This window comes from Cherax quadricarinatus, chromosome 35 (genome assembly GCF_038502225.1).
Source record: "Cherax quadricarinatus isolate ZL_2023a chromosome 35, ASM3850222v1, whole genome shotgun sequence".
NCBI lineage: Eukaryota > Metazoa > Arthropoda > Malacostraca > Decapoda > Parastacidae > Cherax > Cherax quadricarinatus.
The window spans coordinates 25,448,898-25,466,806 of record NC_091326.1 but is presented as its reverse complement, the minus strand read 5'-3'; positions in this window follow the sequence as shown (position 1 = coordinate 25,466,806).

The following is a 17,909-nucleotide window of genomic DNA, read 5'->3' as shown; positions in this document are numbered from 1 at the left end:
AAGTTACAGTGGTAATGAACAAGTTACAGTGGTAATGAACAAGTTACAGTGGTAATGAACAAGTTACAGTGGTAATGAACAAGTAACAGTGGTAATGAACAAGTTACAGTGGTAATGAACAAGTTACAGTGGTAATGAACAAGTTACAGTGGTAATGAACAAGTTACAGTGGTAATGAACAAGTTACTGTGGACTATTCACATGGTAATATTTGGTCACAATCGGAATAACTTACTTGTGCAGACATGAATCAGATAATAAAAATATTACAATAATATTACCTTATGCTTATAAACATCGTTTAGGTGGTAATATGTTATTTATAGTGGGAAAGTCAGAATATTTCTCCAGAATGGTTGGTAATATACCACCGTCGTTGAAATTCTTCGACATTTCCTGAACATTTCTAAGTTGTCTCTGAATTCAATAATTTTATCGCATTCCAGCACATAAGTTTACATTTTGTTTGGTCTGTTTCATCTGGTGGTGGTAATTTAACCTGCCAGAGATACTGGTAAGCTAGCTGGAGCCTGGTAACCCAGCTGGAGCCTGGTAACCCAGCCGGAGCCTGGTAACTCAGCCGGAGCCTGGTAACCCAGCTGGAGCCTGGTAACCCAGCCTGAGCCTGGTAACTCAGCTGGAGTCTGGTAAGCTAGCTGGAGCCTGGTAACCCAGCCGGAGCCTGGTAACCCAGCTGGAGCCTGGTAACCCAGCCGGAGCCTGGTAACTCAGCCGGAGCCTGGTAACCCAGCCGGAGCCTGGTAACCCAGCCGGAGCCTGGTAACCCAGCCGGAGCCTGGTAACCCAGCCGGAGCCTGGTAACCCAGCCGGAGCCTGGTAACTCAGCCGGAGCCTGATAACCCAGCCGGAGCCTGGTAACCTAGCCGGAGCCTGGTAACCCAGCCGGAGCCTGGTAACCCAGCCGGAGCCTGTAACCCAGCCGGAGCCTGGTAACCCAGGCGGAGCCTGGTAACCCAGCCTGAGCCTGGTAACCCAGCCGGAGCCTGGTAACTCAGCCGGAGCCTGGTAACCCAGCCGGAGCCTGTTAACCCAGCCGGAGCCTGGTAACTCAGCCGGAGCCTGTTAACCTAGCCGGAGCCTGGTAACCCAGCCGGAGCCTGGTAACCCAGCCGGAGCCGGACGGTAGTGACATCCAAGAGTCTGATTATTTTCCTGGCTGCACCATAGACATGTGGCTCCTCCTGCATGATAGTGATGATAGATGGACTGACTGGTGTCAGTCTCCCTCAGTCCTAAGTCAATAAAGTTTAGTTGAATTTCTTATCGCGTTTTTGTTCTCAAACTGCTGACTGACAACCCAAGACTATAATCTACTCTCTCTCTCTCTCTCTGTCTCTCTCTCTCTCTCTCTCTCTCTCTCTCTCTCTCTCTCTCTCTCTCTCTCTCTCTCTCTCTCTCTCTCTCTCTCTCTCTCTCTCTCTCTCTCTCTCTCTCTCTCTCTCTCTCTCTCTCTCTCTCTCTCTCTCTCTTTCTCTCTCTCTCTCTTAACAGGCATATGACTTAGCCAATTCATCTGAAGACCAATATGAAATGGTCTCCACAGAAAGTGTACTCTGACTCCACTGTTTACAATCCGATCATATCTGGGTCTGGCTTCTGACACAAGCATGATACATGCATTTGTGAATGATAAAGAATCAATTACAATTACAGTGTCAACCTTTGATACATGGACGCATTTGAGTGAGAGGAGTATGACGAACAGTAGAGACCCAGTTATCGACGCCTGCTTCAGTGACTATGTGAGAGCCATCACTCTGTATGACAACACCCCAACAGCAGTGAACAGAATTATCAACACACACACAAATGCATAATTTGTGAGTGTGTTGCGGGACAGCTCGAGGCGCCTTGCTTGGTTTCAAGGCAAAGAATTGGTTGTGATTTATTTTTATTGTTATTTTTTTGAGGGGGAGGGGGAATGATGAGGGATAGTGGTTTGGATCGGAGTAATATCCCCATGAAGTGGTGAAGTGTCACTGTTGCCTTACTTAACATAGATCATATATCTGGCTCATGCAAAAATCAGTTCCAGATTTTAAGATCCACCTGGAAGAGTGTTTACCACTGTTGAGGAAAGTTTGGACAGCCTCTGTATAAGGCTTCTATTAGCTTGCCTGAACATTTTAATCCCAATGAGAATTTTTATTTCAGTGACACGATCTCTGATGCTTGGAATATCAAGTTCACTCTGCATGTTTAAAATTTTGGCAGCACGAGGCATCCTAGGATGATATTCATTACTTTCCTCAGCATTTTGTCCAGCTATCCAAGTTACCAGTCTATCACAAGAGCCGGTCGAGGCGCGTGTTAAAAAATGCGATGTTTATTAGTATAGACATCTACCAGAGAATAATAGAAAGTCAGCTTATTGATCCCCCTCTATCATCTACCCTGTTTCGCGTTTTACAGCAGGACTTTACTAAAAATTCCTGACAAATTATCCTGTACATCTCGCAGCACTTTTATTTTCTATGTGACATTAAAACTGAACAAAATCATACCAACAAAAGTCTGAGAACTTTAATAATAAAAAGGTGTCTAGGCATAATATTTACAGCTAAAAGTAAACTTCTAAATTACGTAGTTAGGTTCCTACACAACACTTGGTACATAGTTTCAATTAATTAGAATTGTGATATCACTATACTTATGATGGAAATACACAAATGCAGTATAATGCTATCCTTTATTGACTACGTTTCTCCCACACAGTGGACTTTATCAAGTTACAAACAGATCTACCTGATGAGAGAGAACATGAGTATATAAGGGGAAGATAATGACATGGAGAGTCAGGTGAAGAATGTCGACAAGGTTGGAGTCTCAATATTCTCCACTTGTGTGTGTGTGTGTGTGTGTGTGTGTGTGTACTCACCTATTTGTACTCACCTATTTGTGGTTACAGGGGTCGATTCATAGCTCCTGGCCCCGCCTCTTCGCTGATTGCTACTAGGTCCTCTCTCTCCCTGCCCCATGAGCTTTATCATACCTCGCCTTAAAACTATGTATGGTTCCCGCCTCCACTACGTCACTTTCTAGGCTATTCCACGGCCTGACTACTCTATGACTGAATAAATACTTCCTAAAATCCCTTTGATTCATCTGAGTCTTCAACTTCCAACTGTGACCTCTTGTGTCTGTGTCCCTTCTCTGGAACATCCCGTATTTGTCCACCTTGTCTATTCCGCGCAGTATTTTATGTCGTTATCATGTCTCCCCTGACCCTCCTGTCCTGTTTGTGTGTGTGTGTACTCACCTAGTTGTACTCACCTAGTTGAGGTTGCAGGGGTCGAGCCCAAGCTCCTGGCCCCGCCTCTTCACTGTGTGTGTGTGTGTGTGTGTGTGTGTGTGTACTCACCTAATTGTACTCACCTAGTTGAGGTTGCAGGGGTCGAGTCCAAGCTCCTGGCCCCGCCTCTTCACTGTGTGTGTTTGTGTGTGTGTGTGTGTGTGTGTGTGTGTGTGTGTGTGTGTGTGTGTGTGTGTGTGTGTGTGTGTGTGTTTACACCCCTAATCCCCTAATTGTATTCACCTAATTGTGGTTGCAAGGTCGATTCATAGCTCCTGGTCCCGCTTCTTCATTGGTTGCTACTACGAACGCCCTCTCCCTGCTTCATAAGCTTTGTCATACCTCTTCTTAAACTTAAGTATGGTACCTGCCTCCACTACCTCACTTTTCAGATTATTCCACTTCCTGACAACTCTATGGCTGAAGAAATACTTCCTAATATCCATGTGACTCATCTGAGTCTTCAACTTCCAATTGTGACCCTTCGTAACATCCTGTCTCTATCCGCCATCTCAACTCCTCTCAATATTTTATATGCCGTTGTCATGTCTCCCCTATCAGTCCTGTCTTCCAGTGTTGTTAGGTCGATTTCCCTTAACCTCTGTTCGTAAGACATGCCCCTTATCTCCGGGACTAGTCTTGTTGCAAATCATTGCGCTTTCTCTAATTTCTTGACATGTTTGTCCAGGTGTGGGTTCCAAACTGGTGCTGCATACTCCAATATGAGAATGACATACACGGCATACGGAATCTTGAATGAGTTCTTTCTGAAGTATCGGAACGCTATTCTTACGGTTGCCAGAAGCCCACATGCTGCGGCAGTTATCTGGTTGATGTGCGCCTCAGGAGATGTGCTCGGTATTATACTCACCCCAATATCCTTTTCCCTGAGTGATGTTTGCAGTCTTTGGTCCCCCTAGCTTCTACTCTGTCTCCAGGAGCCAGTTGCTGGACCAGGTTTGCAGCCTGTGCAGATCTCTTTGTGGTCCTGCCTGATCTTCATCCGATTGAATTCTCCTCATTAACCTCACATCGTCTGCAGACAGGTACATTTCTGAGTCTGTCCCTTCCGTCATATCATTCACGTACACCAGAAACAGCACCGGTCCTAGGATTGATCCCTGTGGAACTCCACTCATTACAGGCGCCCACTCTGACACCTCTTCACGTACCATGACTCGTTATTGCCTTCCTGTCAGCTATTCTTTGATCCATTCGAGTGCCTTTCCTGTTGTAACTGTCTGATCCTTGAGCTTTTGCAATAATCTATTGTATGAAACTGTGTCGAAAACCTTTTTAAAGTTCAAGAAAATGCAATCTACCCACCTCTCTCTCTTGTCTTCCGTCACCTTGTCGTAAAACTCCAGTAGGTTTGTGGCCCAGGATTTCCCTTTCCTGAAGCTGTGCTGGTTGTCGTGTATAAGCTCATTCCTTTCTAGGTGTTCCACCACTCTTCTGATAATCTTTTCCACTACTTTACATACTATGCATGTCAGTGACACTAGTCTGTAGTTTAATGCTGCCTTTCTCTCTTCTTATATAAAAATTGTGAGTTCATTTGCTGTCTTCCATACCTCAAGTAGTCGCCCTATTTCGACAGATGTCAGTGACACTCCCTCTCTCTCAGTCCCACGGTATCCGGCCCCATCGCCTTTGATGTATGTGTGTGTGTGTGTGTGTGTGTGTGTGTGTGTGTGTGTGTGTGTGTGTGTGTGAGTTTATTCACCTGTTCTTAACTATTTGTGTTTGCAGGAGCCGAGTCACAGTTCCTGGCTCAGCCTCTTTACTGGTTGCTACTAGGTCCACTCTCTCACTGTTCCAAGAGCTTTATCGCACCACTTCTTAAAGCTATATATGGATCCTGCCTCCACTACATCACTCTCCAGATTGTTCCACTTCCTGACAACTCTATCACTGAAAAAAGTACTTTCTAACATCCCTGTGACTCATCTGAGTTTCCAGCTTCTAACTAAGACCCCTTGTTGCTGAGTTCTATTATTGAAACATTTTGTCTCTGCCCACCTTGTCAATTCCTCTCAGCATTTTATATATCATTATCATATCTTCCCTATCCCTCCTGTTCTCCAGTGTCGTCAGGTTGATCTCCCTTAACCTCTCCTCGTAGGACATGCCCCTTAGCTCTGGGACTAGTCTAATTTACTGACGTGATTGGCCAGGTGTGGGTTTTATACTAGTGCTGCATACTCCAATATGGGCCTGACGTACACGGTGTAGAGAGTCTTGAACGATTCCTTACTGAGATATCGGAAAGCTATTCTTAGGTTTGCCAGGTGTCCATATGCCGCAACAGTTATCTGGTTGATGTGCACCTCAGGAGATGTCCTCGGTATTATACTTACCCCAAGTCGATGTGTTTAGTCCATCAATCTTGTAAAAAGTACAGCATAGGGCCGTAGACGTGGCTTATATACTGTATTCAGGTGAGGCGAAGCAGGAGGAGGCGGGATCATAGCGGTATCATCCACTAGTCGAAGTAGGTCTTCGTCCAAAGGTTGGACAAGATCGAAGAATTCTTTGTATCGTCTACGGCCTTGTGCTGTACTTTCTACAAGACTGATGGACTGAGCACATTGACTTCAGACTGAGGGACAGATTACCTCAAACTCCTCCTCTCCTTACACCCTTCTGATTTGTATTGGACTGATGAAGCCACTGTGTGGCGAAACGGTTTCTCAATAAAGATTCCCATATGTTGCATAAGTGTCTCAATCTTCATCTCCTTCACTCATTTCCTTCTTTTATCGTCTTGTTTCTCTTAAAATACTCAGCATATTTCTTTTCATTACAACGTTTAAAGTGTGATGATGAGGGTCGAAGTAATCTTCCCAGAGATCTTCATCATTAATTCCGCAACTCCTGCACTTAGCTACGTTTCTCTCACCACCTGACTCTTCTTGACAGAGACTAAAGTACTTCAGAAGTAGCTGAAATATTGATACTTTTACGGAAGTTTTCATTCCTGTAATATTCAGTACACTGTTGCTTTAAGTTCCATCCAGCCGAAGTTTGTCAAGAGCACAGACAAGTTGTCTGAACTAACAGACAACTTTGTAAATGTCTGTTACACTGACACAATATATTTGTCTTCAATATTGAACACTTTTATAATAAGTTGTCTTGAAGGAAGACCTTCAGGAACTTGATTGAAGTTTTTTCTGTTTTCTTCCTCCAAATTTTCGATTTTATTTTGATCATAACTCGAAAATCCCTCATACAATCGTCTTCAAATTATCAATTCTTGCATACAGTAACGAAGATCATTGAACAACTGGAAGGTTCACATGTTTAATAACCACAGTTGTTGAACCCGGTGCGGCCATCCTGGAATGGCTCTGATAGGTTCCAAAACCCTTAGTGTCGTAGCCACTGAATTTCACTCTCGCCGACGGCGGAGTGAAATTCAAAGGTGAACTTACAGATTTCACCAGTTTATGTATAAAATTGTTTGAAAATTCAATTCTCAGCAAATCGCGTTAAATAAAATCCGGATTTACGTCTTCTGAGCAGTTTCAACACTTAATGGCCGATGCGTCTTAGCGTCAGGATAATAATACCTTTTAGGTTCTCTTTGCTTCCAGGAAAATTTGTCGATGTAGTAAAATAAAATAAAAAATTGAACCCTGGAAACGTTGGAATCCGCGTCATACCCGTAGAATGACACATCAGATCGGCTTCAAACTTCACCACTGACGTGGTTTCTGAACAAAAATTTCACGCAGTTATTGGGTGTAATGAGTCAGAATTTGTTGACGTTATTGAATAAATAGACATATTCATTTTCACTCAGGAACTACAGAATGTTCCTTCCGATAAGCTTCAAACCATATTTTCTATACATTCATAGGAACAATGATGCCCAGTAAGTCTAGTCTAAGTTGGCGACAAGTTGAAATTTTTACTGATATCGTTAAAACTCGTAGAGTCGTTGATAGCTGATCAATTGACAGTAAATGTCTTATCTGGTCGACTTCAGTCTTTTACTAATGTTGAGAGATTTTAAAAGTATGTTTGTTACAGTCACGTGTGTAAGTTTGTCACAGTCATGTGTGTAAGTTTGTCACAGTCATGTGTGTAAGTTTGTCACAGTCACGTGTGTAAGTTTGTCACAGTCATGTGTGTAAGTTTGTCACAGTCACGTGTGTAAGTTTGTCACAGTCATGTGTGTAAGTTTGTCACAGTCATGTGTGTAAGTTTGTCACAGTCACGTGTGTAAGTTTGTCACAGTCATGTGTGTAAGTTTGTCACAGTCATGTGTGTAAGTTTGTCACAGTCACGTGTGTAAGTTTGTCACAGTCATGTGTGTAAGTTTGTTACAGTCATGTGTGTAAGTTTGCCACAGTCATGTGTGTATGTTTGTCACAGTCATGTGTGTATATTTGTCACAGTCATGTGTGTATGTTTGTCACAGTCATGTGTGTATGTTTGTCACAGTCACGTGTGTAAGATTGTCACAGTCATGTGTGTAAGTTTGTTACAGTCATGTGTGTAAGTTTGCCACAGTCATGTGTGTATGTTTGTCACAGTCATGTGTGTATGTTTGTCACAGTCATGTGTGTATGTTTGTCACAGTCATGTGTGTATGTTTGTCACAGTCACGTGTGTAAGTTTGTCACAGTCATGTGTGTAAGTTTGTTACAGTCATGTGTGTAAGTTTGCCACAGTCATGTGTGTATGTTTGTCACAGTCATGTGTGTATGTTTGTCACAGTCATGTGTGTATGTTTGTCACAGTCATGTGTGTATGATTGTCACAGTCACGTGTGTAAGTTTGTCACAGTCATGTGTGTAAGTTTGTTACAGTCATGTGTGTAAGTTTGCCACAGTCATGTGTGTATGTTTGTCACAGTCATGTGTGTATGTTTGTCACAGTCACGTGTGTAAGTTTGTTACAGTCATGTGTGTAAGTTTGCCACAGTCATGTGTGTATGTTTGTCAGAGTCATGTGTATAAGTTTGTCACAGTCATGTGTGTAAGTTTGTCACAGTCATGTGTGTATGTTTGTCACAGTCATGTGTGTAAGTTTGTCATAGTCACGTGTGTAAGTTTGTCACAGTCATGTGTGTAGGTTTGTTACAGTCATGTGTGTAAGTTTGCCACAGTCATGTGTGTATGTTTGTCAGAGTCATGTGTGTATGTTTGTCACAGTCATGTGTGTATGTTTGTCACAGTCATGTGTGTATGTTTGTCACAGTCATGTGTGTAAGTTTGTCACAGTCATGTGTGTATGTTTGTCACAGTCATGTGTGTAAGTTTGTCACAGTCATGTGTGTAAGTTTGTCACAGTCATGTGTGTAAGTTTGTCACAGTCATGTGTGTAAGTTTATTACAGTCACGTGTGTAAGTTTGTCATAGTCATGTGTGTAAGTTTGTTACAGTCATGTGTTTAAGTTTGTCACAGTCATGTGTGTAAGTTTGTTACAGTCACGTGTGTAAGTTTGTTACAGTCACGTGTGTAAGTTTGTCACAGTCATGTGTGTAAGTTTGTTACAGTCATGTGTGTAAGTTTGTCACAGTCATGTGTGTAAGTTTGTTACAGTCACGTGTGTAAGTTTGTTACAGTCACGTGTGTAAGTTTGTCACAGTCATGTGTGTAAGTTTGTCACAGTCACGTGTGTAAGTTTGTCACAGTCATGTGTGTAAGTTTGTCACAGTCACGTGTGTAAGTTTGTCACAGTCACGTGTGTAAGTTTGTCACAGTCACGTGTGTAAGTTTGTTACAGTCACGTGTGTAAGTTTGTCACAGTCATGTGTGTAAGTTTGTCACAGTCACGTGTGTAAGTTTGTCACAGTCATGTGTGTAAGTTTGTCACAGTCACGTGTGTAAGTTTGTCACAGTCACGTGTGTAAGTTTATCACAGTCACGTGTGTAAGTTTGTTACAGTCACGTGTGTAAGTTTGTCACAGTCACGTGTGTAAGTTTGTTACAGTCACGTGTGTAAGTTTGTCACAGTCATGTGTGTAAGTTTGTTACAGTCACGTGTGTAAGTTTGTCACAGTCACGTGTGTAAGTTTGTTACAGTCACGTGTGTAAGTTTGTCACAGTCATGTGTGTAAGTTTGTTACAGTCACGTGTGTAAGTTTGTCACAGTCATGTGTGTAAGTTTGTCACAGTCATGTGTGTAAGTTTGTCACAGTCATGTGTGTAAGTTTGTTACAGTCACGTGTGTAAGTTTGTCACAGTCATGTGTGTATGTTTGTCACAGTCATGTGTGTAAGTTTTTTACAGTCATGTGTGTAAGTTTGCCACAGTCATGTGTGTATGTTTGTCACAGTCATGTGTGTATGTTTGTCACAGTCACGTGTGTAAGTTTGTTACAGTCATGTGTGTAAGTTTGCCACAGTCATGCGTGTATGTTTGTCAGAGTCATGTGTGTAAGTTTGTCACAGTCATGTGTGTAAGTTTGTCACAGTCATGTGTGTATGTTTGTCACAGTCATGTGTGTAAGTTTGTCATAGTCACGTGTGTAAGTTTGTTACAGTCATGTGTGTAAGTTTGTTACAGTCACGTGTGTAAGTTTGTCACAGTCATGTGTGTAAGTTTGTTACAGTCATGTGTGTAAGTTTGTTACAGTCACGTGTGTAAGTTTGTCACAGTCATGTGTGTAAGTTTGTTACAGTCATGTGTGTAAGTTTGTTACAGTCATGTGTGTAAGTTTGCCACAGTCATGTGTGTATGTTTGTCACAGTCATGTGTGTATGTTTGTCACAGTCACGTGTGTAAGTTTGTTACAGTCATGTGTGTAAGTTTGCCACAGTCATGTGTGTATGTTTGTCAGAGTCATGTGTATAAGTTTGTCACAGTCATGTGTGTAAGTTTGTCACAGTCATGTGTGTATGTTTGTCACAGTCATGTGTGTAAGTTTGTCATAGTCACGTGTGTAAGTTTGTCACAGTCATGTGTGTAGGTTTGTTACAGTCATGTGTGTAAGTTTGCCACAGTCATGTGTGTATGTTTGTCAGAGTCATGTGTGTATGTTTGTCACAGTCATGTGTGTATGTTTGTCACAGTCATGTGTGTATGTTTGTCACAGTCATGTGTGTAAGTTTGTCACAGTCATGTGTGTATGTTTGTCACAGTCATGTGTGTAAGTTTGTCACAGTCATGTGTGTAAGTTTGTCACAGTCATGTGTGTAAGTTTGTCACAGTCATGTGTGTAAGTTTATTACAGTCACGTGTGTAAGTTTGTCATAGTCATGTGTGTAAGTTTGTTACAGTCATGTGTTTAAGTTTGTCACAGTCATGTGTGTAAGTTTGTTACAGTCACGTGTGTAAGTTTGTTACAGTCACGTGTGTAAGTTTGTCACAGTCATGTGTGTAAGTTTGTTACAGTCATGTGTGTAAGTTTGTCACAGTCATGTGTGTAAGTTTGTTACAGTCACGTGTGTAAGTTTGTTACAGTCACGTGTGTAAGTTTGTCACAGTCATGTGTGTAAGTTTGTCACAGTCACGTGTGTAAGTTTGTCACAGTCATGTGTGTAAGTTTGTCACAGTCACGTGTGTAAGTTTGTCACAGTCACGTGTGTAAGTTTGTCACAGTCACGTGTGTAAGTTTGTTACAGTCACGTGTGTAAGTTTGTCACAGTCATGTGTGTAAGTTTGTCACAGTCACGTGTGTAAGTTTGTCACAGTCATGTGTGTAAGTTTGTCACAGTCACGTGTGTAAGTTTGTCACAGTCACGTGTGTAAGTTTATCACAGTCACGTGTGTAAGTTTGTTACAGTCACGTGTGTAAGTTTGTCACAGTCACGTGTGTAAGTTTGTTACAGTCACGTGTGTAAGTTTGTCACAGTCATGTGTGTAAGTTTGTTACAGTCACGTGTGTAAGTTTGTCACAGTCACGTGTGTAAGTTTGTTACAGTCACGTGTGTAAGTTTGTCACAGTCATGTGTGTAAGTTTGTTACAGTCACGTGTGTAAGTTTGTCACAGTCATGTGTGTAAGTTTGTCACAGTCATGTGTGTAAGTTTGTCACAGTCATGTGTGTAAGTTTGTTACAGTCACGTGTGTAAGTTTGTCACAGTCATGTGTGTATGTTTGTCACAGTCATGTGTGTAAGTTTTTTACAGTCATGTGTGTAAGTTTGCCACAGTCATGTGTGTATGTTTGTCACAGTCATGTGTGTATGTTTGTCACAGTCACGTGTGTAAGTTTGTTACAGTCATGTGTGTAAGTTTGCCACAGTCATGCGTGTATGTTTGTCAGAGTCATGTGTGTAAGTTTGTCACAGTCATGTGTGTAAGTTTGTCACAGTCATGTGTGTATGTTTGTCACAGTCATGTGTGTAAGTTTGTCATAGTCACGTGTGTAAGTTTGTTACAGTCATGTGTGTAAGTTTGTTACAGTCACGTGTGTAAGTTTGTCACAGTCATGTGTGTAAGTTTGTTACAGTCATGTGTGTAAGTTTGTTACAGTCACGTGTGTAAGTTTGTCACAGTCATGTGTGTAAGTTTGTTACAGTCATGTGTGTAAGTTTGTTACAGTCACGTGTGTAAGTTTGTCACAGTCATGTGTGTAAGTTTGTTACAGTCATGTGTGTAAGTTTGTCACAGTCACATGTGTAAGTTTTAATTCCCATGTTTTATTAAGTAATATATGTTCATGTTATAACTACAAAACGCCTCTACAAAATTAAACTATATATTAACTGAAGTATTTTTGGATTAATTTAGAGATATGATAAAATTTTTATCAATTTTATCAAATTAGATTTTTATATAATCAAAATAAAAAAATATGATTTTAGCGAAATATAAACAGAAAGTAAACGAAACAACTCGAAAAGAAAATAAATTTTTGCGTTTTTATTGGTTTTTTTTTTTAGTTAAGGAAGGAAAGTTTTTCTGATTTTGGGAAAATTCTCCGCAACATTATGGCTGACATTTTCAAACTATATCGTTTATTATTCCATAACAAATTATTATATCAACCCCTCACATCTTTTGTTTCCCTGTGATAACTAGTGAGAGGCTCGTCTTATCGCCTTCAAAATTTCTACACAGGTGTGTCCTACCATCAGGAAGGTTCGTATATTTAAGGAAATTTGTAAATGCTATTTTTTCCATTTTTAATCTCGAAATGGAATAGCATTATTTTAAATTATTGTATTATTTTACCTTAATGCTTGTGAAGGGTTCATGATCCACGGAACTGGAGTTTTCTTTTTACTTGGGTCGCATTTGAATGCCTCTTATTTCATAGGCGCTATATGTCCCTACGAATTTAGCGCTTTCCTTTGATTAAAATATATCAATTGTGAACGTCATGAATCTTCAAAGGCTGATGCATCGTATGAAATGACGGAACGTTCCACCTGGAGTATACCTGGAAAAGGTTTTGGGGGTCTGCGCCCCCGCGGCCCGGTCTGAGATAAGGCCTCGTGGTGGATCAGGGTTTGAGCAACCAGGCTGTTACTGCTGGCAGCATACAAACTGATACACGAACCACAGTCCGGCTGGCCTGGTATTGACTTTAGGTACCTGTCCAGTGCCTTCTTGAAGACAGCCAGGGGTCTATAGGTAATCTCCCTCATGGATGCTTGGAGGCAGTTAAACAGTTCTGGACCCCTTACACTTACTGTGTTGTCTCTCAATGTACTCGTGGCGCCCCTGCTTGTCATCGAGGAAATGTTGCATCTCCTGCCGAGTCTTTTGCTTTCAGAGGGAGTGATTTTCGTGTGCAAGTTTGATACTAATCCCTCCAGGATTTTCCAAATGTATATTATCACGTATCTCTCTCGCCTGCGTTCCAGGGAATACAAATCAATGACCTTCAACCATTCCCAGTAATTTAGGTGCCTAATCGTACTTATGTGTGCCGCAGAGGAAGACACGGAGCTATGGCTTACATCTCTGTCTGTGTCAGATATGAGGATGAGGAATGTGGTGGGAGCGAGTACTGTGCCTTAAGGAACCGATCTTTTCACCGTAGCCTCCTAAGACTTTGTTTACTGTTACTCTTTGTGTTCTCTTTGTTAGGAAGTTACAAATCCATCTACCAACTTTTCCTGTTATTCCTTTATCAAAGTGATCCAGTAGCTGGGACAGGCAGGAACGACCTGCTCTAAACTCGTGTTGCCCTGGGTTGTGTAATTGATGGTACCTAGGCGGTTGGCTATCTTGCTTCTTAGAACCCTCTCAAAGATTTTTATGATATGGGATGTTAGTGCTATAGGTCTCTAGTTATTTGCAATTGCTTTACTGCCACCATTGTGGAGTGGGGCTATGTGTGTTGTTTTTAGTGTGTGTGGGATGACCCCTGTCTCCATGCTTCCTCTCCATAAAATGCTGAAGGTACGTGACAGGGGCTTCTTGCAATTCTTGATGAACACGGAGTTCCATGAGTCTGGGCCAGGGGCAGAGTGCATGGGCATGTCATTTATTGTCTTTTCAAAGCCTTGTGGTATTAAGATAATACCAGAGACTTTTGAGATGACCAAATTTTAGGTCTCGTTCATAAAGAATTCATTCAGATTGTCGACCCTTAGTCTGGGCAGTGGATCGCTGAACACTGAGTCAAATTGGGACTTTAGTATCTCATTCATTTCTTTGCTGTCATCTGAGTATGTCCCATCTCGCCTAAGCAGGAGTCTAATACTGGATGTTGTTTTTCCCTTAGATTTGGCTTTAAGAGAAAGATATCTTCGAAGCTGCCGGAACTTCAAAACCCATAGTAGAATACCTGACGATACCCCATCATCTAAATAGTAGTAAGACCAGCTCTGCAGAAGCTGGTCTTCCTGAAGACATGGCAGTATGGTTATCAATCAACGAACATTTCTTGCATTACAGGAAGTAAATTAAAGTTCCCATAGCTATAAAACCCATAATGGAATGATTGATCATGTCCTCATCTCCTAAGTAATAATAACATCAATCCTGCTGATGAAGTTACTGAATTAGTATTGGAATGTTTGACGTTATTCTCATCACTCAAGTAATAGAATTTCCAGCTCTGCTGGAAGGCATCCTTAGAAGGTGTCTTAGTAACTGGACCCGTAACGAAATGCTTGATGAGGTCTACACTCACGAAAAAAAATTCTGAAGTTGTCGAAGCTTCTGAATCCGTAGTGGAATGATTGATAATTCTTCTATGTAACAGTAATTACGTACATCTCTGCTAGAAGGAAATCAATTAAGCTGCAATACCCACTGAACCCGTAGCTCGATCGGTAGCGCACTCAGCTCACACACTGAGGTCCGGAGTTCGAATCCCCGGCATGGCTTGAAAACATTAGGACGTGTTTCCATAAGACACCTGCTGTCCCTGTTCACTTATCAGTATAAACTGAGTACCTGGGTGTTAGTTGACTGGTGTGGGTCGCATCCTGGGACAAAATTGACCTAATTTGTCCGAAATGCTCAGCATAACAACCTACTTTCTATATAGTAGTATGTCAGTGATGTCAACTAGACCTGTATACCTTGTACATGTACTTGTACAAATAAAGATATCGTTATTATTATTATTATTATTAACTCATCGTGTAATGCGTGACAGTATTGTCAAAGGAGCAGCGTAGCATCACACTGTAAGTGTTCCCTCACCGTAACTATCATAAATAATAGCGTAGCATCACACTGTAAGTGTTCCATCACCGTAACTATCATAAATAATAGCGTAGCATCACACTGTAAGTGTTCCCTCACCATAACTATCATAAATAATAGCGTAGCATCACACTGTAAGTGTTCCCTCACCGTAACTATCATAAATAATAGCGTAGTGTGGCATGCAAAGAGTACGTAACCTTTATTCGGCGCATGGACACACCCTCATTTACAGGCTATCTCCCCCAACCAGCGAACCAGGTTGCTAAGAGTTGATGATGGGGCCCCATCGTTCAACTAGTGACCAGGTTCTAGCCAATAAGAAGGTGGGATTGACAATCGCAGAGGTTATGTGGATACCGCTCTCCTGTCTGCCCTTGTCATTCCCACTCTAGAGCTGGTTGAAGCACGGTCTGCTATCTTGTGGCTTCTATTTCTGCCTTGCTTACCGTGGAGTGCACTATATTTATCACTGTACATAGTGTACATATTGCTGTTATAATTGGTGAAGGATAATATAAGTCTAAACTTTTTCTACTGTGTTTATTTGCTCCCATTACACCTGGGATAACAGGCCATTTGAAATCCTAGGTTGTAATATGGGTAGCCTGTCCGAGAGCTGGACTTAGAGAAACGGTTGAGCTTAGGGTGAAGCTTGTAGCAGGAACATTGTGTCAGTTGCTTATGATCAGCCTTGCTATTGTGTGATCGTTCAACAGCTCGCTACTAGCTTGTTCAGTGTGCTCGCTTCGCTACGGCCAATCTTGTGTGCAGTCGGCTTTGCTTGTATGCGTATTCTGCAATCGTACTGTGCATAGCTAAGCGTGTTCTGCAAATTAACGTGTTACGTTGGGGTATTCGTACTGTGCATAGCGAATAACTTATGCCACCTAGACGAGTCAGACGCCTGGTGTCGGCATATACTTTGCATAACCTACCTAAATTGTCCCTACAGCGTTGTTGGCAAATTGCTCGTTCCATTGGCATTCCCTATAAACGCACTCTTACAGCTGCGCAACTGCGTTCACTTATTGCTGACATACTTATTGAAGAAGAGATGGCACATCAGACTCCTCCCTCTACGGGAGCTAGGGCAAAAACTACTATGTTCTCGCAGGAGGAAGATGATACACCTACGGAGCAAAATGGTCAGTATAGTGCACATGGGTTGTCCCAGGGTGAATCAGCGTCGTTGGCACTTCAGCTGGCAAAAATCAATCTTGAGCAAACTAGGGAACAGAGAGCATTCGCAAGGGAAGAATTTGATAGGGAAAGAGAAAGGAGGCAGTTTTCGCATTCTGTAAACGATTTCAGTTTACAAAAAGCAGTACAGCTTGTTCCCCGCTTCAATGAGGCCGAACCAGAGCAATTTTTCGAAAGCTTCGAAAATCAGGCTCGAGCCTTGAGGTGGCCGGAACAGCACTGGGCAGCGTTGGTTCATACAGCATTATTGGGTAAGGCACAGGAATTTACGTCGGTATTAACTGACGCTGAATTCTCTGATTATCAAGTAGTGAAGACCACAGTGTTGGGAGCATATACATGTATCCCAGCTAAATATCGTAAGACCTTCAAATTGAACAGGCGGCAGCTTGGTCAATCCCTGGTGGACTTTGTGAGACAGCAAACCAAAGCTTTTACCAGCTGGTATAAAGCGAGTGGTGTCTCTAACTTTGAGGAGCTGGTGCAGCTTATTCTGATTGATAACCTGCTGGAGTCTGTGGGACCAGAGGTTCGTGTCTTTCTGCAGGATCGTGACTTAACCACTGCATTGGAGGCGGCCAGGTTGGCTGATACCTTCGAAACGAACCGCTCCTTGTCCGAGCGGTCCCGTCTCTCTTTTCAACAGTCTGGCGTGAGCAGAGATCGACAACATTGGAGAATGAAGTGCCAGCCGGAGGGAGAGCGTCTACGACATCCAACCAAGTCACCTGGTGAGCCACGCTTCTCAACATATGGTCCCCCTGCGGAGAGGCAAACTACTTATGGAGCATCTCGACAACAATATCCAGAGAGGCACCAGCCAGAACGACACCACTTGCAACGTCATCAGGGAGTAAAGGGCAAGCCTGTCGTCTGCTTCAGGTGTAATAAAGTAGGTCATATCAGTTCCAACTGCCCCCAAAAACCTCAACCCATCGGGAAAATCTCTAATATCCCTAGTAACATGTCCCCTAGAGAAGTAGAAAAAGGTATGGCCCCTTATTATTGCGAAAGTCTTATTTCCCTTCAGGAAAACTCAGAACCAACTAAAGTAAATACCTTTAGAGATACTGGAGCATATTGCTCACTTGTCAGAGAAGGAATATTACCCCTTTCAGAGAATACTTCCTTGAATTCCTCAGTTTTATTGGAAGCCTATGGAGGAACTATATATTCTGTTCCTTTGCATAAAATTTATGTACAGTGCAAATATTACACTGGGTACTTGACTGTAGGTATCTCAAAAGGATTTCCCATGAAAAATGCCATGTTATTACTGGGTAATAACATTACTACTGTTACTTCGTGTCCTGAACCTATAATGATTAATGCTTCTCCAGTGTTGGCCATAACTCGGGCAACATCCCAAGGGTTGTCTGGGGAGAATGTTGACCTATCCTTGGACGACTCCGATCTCGGAATAGCCACGTTGTTTTATGAGACACACCGGCCGGAGTCTCGTAAATCAAGTGAACAGACCCCGATCAAGCCTTCCTATTCCCAGGTTGCAGGATTGCCAGATGTCTCTGTTTCCATGCCCGAGGGACTGTCCTTCCGGGAGGAACAACGTAAGGACCCTTCGTTAAAATTCACTTTTGAGGCAGCCATGGGTAAATCCTCTTTGGGTCATCCAGTCAAGTATGAAGTTAAAAATGATTATTTGGTATGCACTGAGACTGGTAAGGAGACAGAGGGCCGGCAATTATACGACAGGTTAGTGGTTCCAACCAAGTATAGACCTCAGATATTAAATATAGCTCATAATACGTCATCAGGAGGTCACTTAGGAATTACAAAAACCTTGTATAGAATCACAAAAGAATTTTA